Source organism: Triticum aestivum, chromosome 7A (genome assembly GCF_018294505.1).
Source record: "Triticum aestivum cultivar Chinese Spring chromosome 7A, IWGSC CS RefSeq v2.1, whole genome shotgun sequence".
Classification (NCBI taxonomy): domain Eukaryota; kingdom Viridiplantae; phylum Streptophyta; class Magnoliopsida; order Poales; family Poaceae; genus Triticum; species Triticum aestivum.
This window is the reverse complement of record NC_057812.1, coordinates 410,878,132-410,884,523: the sequence shown is the minus strand read 5'-3', so window position 1 is coordinate 410,884,523 and position 6,392 is coordinate 410,878,132.

Below are 6,392 nucleotides of genomic sequence, written 5' to 3'. Positions count from 1 at the left end.
AGAATATTTGCTAGACCATGAAAATGGCATGTTCATGAATGAAAGAAATGACATAGATGAAATATTCTTTGAACAAAAGCCTATCTTGAAACACAATTTGCCCGTTGAGACTCTTGGGGATCCTCTACTACCCAAGAGTGGTCCTGTGTTCGATCTTAAACAATTACCAGATACATTGAAATATGCTTATCTTGATGAAAAAAGATATATCCTATTATTATTAGTGATAACCTTTCAGAGCACGAAGAAAAGAGATTATTGAAAACTCTAAGGAAGCATCGTGCCGCTATTGGATATACTCTTGATGATCTTAAGGGCATTAGTCCCACTCTATGTCAGCATAAAATTTATATGGAATCTGATGCCAAACCAGTTGTTGATCACGAGTGACGTTTAAATCCTAAGATGAAAGAAGTGGTAAGAAATGAAATACTAAAGCTTCTGGAAGCAAGTATAATCTATGTCATAGCTGATAATAGATGGGTAAGCCATGTTCATTGTGTCCCTAAGAAGGGAGGTATTATTTTCTAATGATAAAAATGGATTGATCCCACAAAGAATTATCACAGGTTATAGAATGGTAATTGATTTTAGAAAATTAAACAAATCTACTAGGAAAGATCATTATCCTCTACCTTTCATTGATCAAATGCTGGAAATATTATCAGAACACACACACTATTGTTTTCTAGATGGATACTCTAGTTTTTGTCAAATACCTATGTCATAAGAGGATCAAGAAAAAACTACTCTTACATGCCCTTTTGGTACTTTTGCTTATAGACGTATGCCTTTTGGTTTATGCGATGCACATGCTACCTTTCAAAGATGTATGACCGCTATATTCTCTAACTTTTGTGAAAAGATTGTTGAGGTTTTCATGGATGATTTTTCTGTCTACGGAACTTTTTTGATGATTTCTTAAGCAACCTTGATCGGGTTTTGCAGAGATGTGAAGAAACTAATCTTGTCTTGAATTGGGAGAAGTGCCACTTTATGGTTAATGAAGGTATTGTCTTGGGGCATAAAATCTCGGAACGAGGCATTGGATTTGATAAAGCTAAAGTAGATACCATTCAAAAAATGTCGTGTCCTACAGATATCAAAGGTATAAGAAGCTTCCTTGGTCAAGCTGGTTTCTATAGGATATTAATTAAAGACTTCTCTAAGATTTCTAGGCCTCTTACTAATCTTTTACAAAAAGATGTCCCATTTGTTTTTGATGATGATTGTTTAGAAGCCATCAAAAAACTTAAGGAAGCCTTAATTTCTGCACCTATTGTGCAACCATCTGATTAGAACCTACCCTTTGAAATTATGTGGGATGCTAGTGATTATGTTGTTGGTGCTGTTCTAGGACAAAGAGTTGATAAGAAATTAAATGTTATCCATTATGCTAGTAAAACTCTAGACAGTGCTCAAAGAAATTATGTACCACTAAAAAAGAATTTTTAGAAGTTGTGTTTGCTTGTGATAAATTTAGATCTTACATTGTTGATTCCAAATTAATTGTTCGCACCGATCATGCTGGTATTAAATACCTTATGGAAAAGAAAGATGCTAAAACTAGACTTATCATGTGGGTTCTCTTGCTACAAGAATTAGATTTACATATTACTTATAGGAAAGGAGCTGAGAAACCCATAGCAGATAACTTGTGTAGGTTAGAAAATATTCTTGATGACCCACTACCTATTGATGATAGCTTTCCTGATGAACAACTAGCTCGTAGTACTCCATTGTATGCTGATTATGATAATTACATTGTTGCTAAATTTATACCACCTAGTTTCACATACAAACAAAAGAAAAGGTTTTTCTATGATTCAAGACATTACTTCTGGGATGACCCACACCTTTATAAAGAAGGAGTAGATGGTGTTATTAGACGTTGTGTACCTGAGCATGAACAAGAACAGATCCTATGTAAGCGTCAATCCGATGCTTATGGAGGACACCATGCTGGAGATAGAACTGCACACAAGGTATTACAATCTGGTTTTTATTGGCCTACTATTTTCAAAGATGCTTGTAAGTTTTGTCTTGTCTTGTGATGAATGTCAAAGAATTGGTAACATCAGTAGATGTTAGGAAATGCCTATGAATTATTCACTTGTTATTGAACCATTTGATGTTTGGGGATTTGATTATATGGGACCGTCTCCATCCTCTAATGGGTATACTCATATTTTAGTTGTTGTTGATTATGTTACTAAGTGGTGAGAAGTTACTCCAACTAGTAGTGCTGAGCACAACACTTCCATTAAATGCTTAAGGAAGTTACTTTTCTGAGGTTTGGGGTCCCTAGATATTTAATGACTGATGGTGGTTCACACTTTATTCATGGTGCTTTCCGTAAATTGCTTGCTAAGTATGATGTTAACCATAGAATTGCATCACCTTATCATCCTCAGTCTAGTGGTTAAGTAGAATTAAGTAACAGAGAAATTGAATTGATCTTGCAAAATACTGTTAATAGATCTAGGAAGAATTGGTCTAAGAAACTTGATGATGCATTATGGGCTTATAGAACTGCTTATAAAAATCCTATGGGTATGTCTCCATACAAAATGGTTTATAGAAAAGAATGTCAGTTTCCTCTTGAATTAGAAGATAAAGCTTATTAGGCAATTAAAGAGCTCAACTATGATTTCAAACTTGTTGGTGAAAAGAGGTTATTTGCCATTAGCTCACTTGGTGAATAGAGAACCCGGGCCTATGAAAATGCCATGTTGTTTAAAGAAAAGGTTAAAAGATGGCATGACAAAAGGATACAAAAGTGGGAATCTAATGTAGGTGACCATGTCTTGTTATACAATTCCCATTTAAAAATTTTTGCAAGAAAACTTCTCTCTAAGTGGGAAGGTCCTTACATTATCGAGGAAGTTTATTGTTCCGGTGCCATCCGGATCAACAACGCTGAAGATACTAATCCGAAAGTGGTGAATGGGCAGAGAATCAAACATTATATCTCAGGTACACCCATAAATGTTGAAACCAACATTATTAATTTAATAACACCAGAGGAACATAAAGGAAACCTTCCAGAGCGCTCGAGAACCCTGAAAAGGAACAACTATGTGATAGAGTAAGTAAACCGACTCCAGAAGTTTTCCAACAGCAATTTTACTCCGTTTTGGAATATTTAAAAAATTAGGAAAATAAGAAGTAGTCCGAATAGTGCACGAGGAGGCGACAAGCCTTGGGGGCGCGCCCTACCCCCCTAGGTGCGCCTCCCAAGCTTGTGGCCACCTCGTGTGCCCTCCGGACTCCGTTTTCTCCCAGAATACTTTTTTTGCATGGTAAACATTCATTATATAACCTCCATAAGGCTTTGACCACCGTATCACGGCAATATCATATGTTCTTGTTTCAAGCTATTTCCACTACTAGGAAAGTGCTTATAGATAGAAGTTTACCAGTAGCGCCTGTTTATGACCCCATGCTACTGATATTTACTAGTAGCGCTGGGTAGAAAACACGCTACTACTACTAAATAACAACATCATTTGTTAGCTTGGGCCGCGCTGCTGTTACATGGGCCGCAGGACAAAACCGGTAGCCCACTTACCTGTAGTGTTTGTTTCGAACGAGCGCTATAGCTGGTGGGCTTAGCACTAGCGCCGGCCTCTGCCCAGCGCTACTACTAGAGGAAAAGAAAACTGGCCCGAGCGCCCCCACCCCCTCATGTACACTCTCACATTATCGATCCCCTCCACCCAACGACGCCACTGCGGTTAGGGTTCCTCCCCGGCCGCCTCACCCCCATTGATGGCACCGTGCGCCGCCACCATGCGCGGTCGCCTCTCGCCTCCTCTGACGCTCCAGCCCCGTAAGTCCCCTCGATCTCCTCCTCCCTGCACGCGCCACCACTAGCTAGCTAGGCTCCGATCGATTCGCCTCGGCGGCTTGCCATGTTTTGGAATATCGCATGGGTGAAAGGGATTTAGGGATTGCACGTTGGCTCCACGCTTTGGTGCGACATGTTCCAGGCTTGTTTCCTCACGTCATTGGGGAGAAAGTAGACAGAGGGGTTAGGTGAGAGAGAAGTATAGGCTTTTTGTTTAGCGGCGGGAGCACTGCAGGAGAGGTACAGGAGGCGGCGGGAGCTGCTGGACAGCGCGTAGTGGGAGGAGCAGCAGCGAGAGAGCAGGGAGTCAGTGGCGGCCGCCGCCATGGTGGCGGTGGGTAAGCAGAGGGCCAGTGAGAAGGGGAAGGGGAAGGAGCAGGAGAATGGCGGAGAGGGCGGCAAGTTAATTAGGTCAGCAATTTGCCAGGATATCTGATGGATCCAAATCGACCCAAATCAAACGAATTGTGCTGCCCTTGCCGAACGAGCTGTGATTGTTCATCGCTGACGCTGACCCTTGTTGTTGGAGATTAAAGCGGTGAAGGTGTAGTTATTAGTACGGGTCTGCTCGTCGGTGAAGCTGATGTAGGTTATGTCCATTTTTAGCACAGGACTGGAGAGGCAGTGTGTGTTGATGGTTTGGTGGCGTCCTTGCGTCGGTGCCGCCGAGCATGGCCCAGAAGAGCAGTAGGGCCACCCGGCGAGAGCAGCCCGGGGCACCGAGCCTCAGTGATGTGAGAGAGGGGTTAGGTGAGAGGTGTTAAGGGCAGCAGAAGGGCGGAGGCTTGGTTTCTTCTTCCTTTGCTGTTGTCCCTGGAGCAGGGGCGGCGATGGCGGTGCCTAGTGTTCTAGGGTTTGGAGAGGGGTTCTCTCTCTCGTCCTGCCTTGGCTTTTGTTTAGTGGCGGTGCCTAGTGTTCTAGGGTTTAGAGATGGGTTCTCTCTCTCGTCGTGCCTTGGCTTTTGTTTAGTGGTGGCGGCGGTGCCTAGTGTTTTAGGGTTTAGAGATGGTTCTCTCTCTCGATTGAACTACTTTTGCTTGTCTGCTTGTGCAATAATGGCAATATGCTTTTTACCTTATTATTAGGCTTTGTTTGGGTTACATGATCTCTATTAGGTTATTGTCTGAACTGAACTACAATTTAGTTGTTATTTTGCTTGCCATGTGAACCTGGTGTGTATTCTCTATGTTGTAAACCTGATGTGTATATTATTCAAAACCTGATGTGTATTGAAAACTTTATGTTTACTTTTTGGATCGTTAATCCTTCAACCATATTGCTTTAGGGAAATGGCGCCACCACCACCCCCACCATGTTGATGGCGCAAGTCAAGGTGCCCCAGTAGCCTTGCAATTGGCACGCTGTTCATCATCTACTTCGAGTCTAGTTTTCTTCATGCAGCGGTAATAAATTATATGAAACTGGTAATCACTATTTTGTTTTTAGTGTTATTGGCATTAATGCATCGTGTATATATCATTTTGCTTTTTGTACATAGATCGTCCCATGCAATGTGAGGTCAGAATTCAACAAGCTGACCGGAGACTCTGTGACCTTTGAGGCTCCTGGGGGCCCCTACACTATGGAGGTCGAGAAAGGATAAAATATGACGCAGGTGGGAGGAGATGGATGGGTCTGTTTCATCGCCCACATGCGTGTCACCAGTGGTGAGTTGATCAGCTTCTCCTTCAGAGCAGAAAGGCCCAAGCTAGCCGTGATTTATTTCAACAAAGCAGAAGATGATGAAGATGATGAGGATGATGACGACCCGCTTGGTGAATCCATCGTAGCTCAAAGAATGAGGTTGGGCGAGGAGGAGGTGTACAACCTATGGGACATCATTCCGCCACATGTTGACTTCGTCGGGGTGCCATTCGTGACCCGCCTGACAAGTACCATGGTTTATCGGCATATCATGGTATGTTGCATTTACTGTAGTAATTTGATGATATGCTTTATTGTTATACTCAGTGTAGAGTCCGATGATATATATGCTTAGTGAATCTTATATGCTTTATTGTTATACTTAGTGTAGAGTCCGAAGATATATGCTTAGTGAATCTTATATGCTTAGTGAATCTTATATGCTTTATTGTTATACTTAGTGTAGAGTCCGATGATATATATGCTTAGTGAATCTTATATGCTTAGTAAATATGATGATCTATATGCTTAGTGAATCCGATGATATATATGCTTTATTGTTATACTTAGTGTAGAATCCGATGATATATATGCTTAGTGAATCTTATATGCTAAGTGAATCCGATGATCTATATGCTTAGTGAATCCGATGATATATATGCTTCGTGTAGAATCCAAAGAACTGTTAATAGTGTAGAATCCATATATACTTATTAGTAGAATTCAGGTTTAACAGAAATGTAGTACTGTCTTTTGATAGTGTAGAATGTGGGAGGCTACTTATTAATTGATATGTTTTTCTTATTCAGAATTGCCAAAGAGCCTATCTGAGAGTTGTGGTATCAAGCCTGGTGAAGAAGGATCTGCTGGAATACGCCTTACCGCGAGGGGCTCCGTC